The sequence below is a fragment of the Octodon degus genome, unplaced genomic scaffold, assembly GCF_000260255.1.
Source record: "Octodon degus isolate 3935 unplaced genomic scaffold, OctDeg1.0 scaffold00088, whole genome shotgun sequence".
Lineage (NCBI taxonomy): Eukaryota > Metazoa > Chordata > Mammalia > Rodentia > Octodontidae > Octodon > Octodon degus.
In genome coordinates, this window is record NW_004524664.1 from 2,554,288 (window position 1) to 2,554,776 (window position 489).

The following is a 489-nucleotide window of genomic DNA, read 5'->3' on the forward strand; positions in this document are numbered from 1 at the left end:
GAGAATGGAAAGAACCCACCAAATAGGGCAAACAAACACAGGAGAAAAAGAGGTATATGACAGCAGTCTTTCAATTATTCTTTTGTATACAGCAGCAAAATATTTCCATCAGCATACTCTACAAATGGTCTTCTCCTAAAGCCTATGAGTCATGATTCTGTCTAGGTCTACAGGGTGGATATCAAGGAAAGAGGAGTAACACAGTCCCACAAGTAACACTTGGCCACCAGTAAGCATCATGGACACTGCCCACGTCCACCACATACTAGAACTTTATGCAATATCCTATCCCCAAAGTATTAGAACTGCTGGTCATATATTTGCATTCCAGTTTTTTTGTTATGTTTTATTCTTAGTAATTATTTGCTATCATAAAAACTTTTTCTTAGCTGATATTTTTGTCTATATTAACCTAATCATATACTGTGTGAATACTCTGAATTGATCACATATTTGTACATATGATACACGACATTCTGGCCTCTTAGT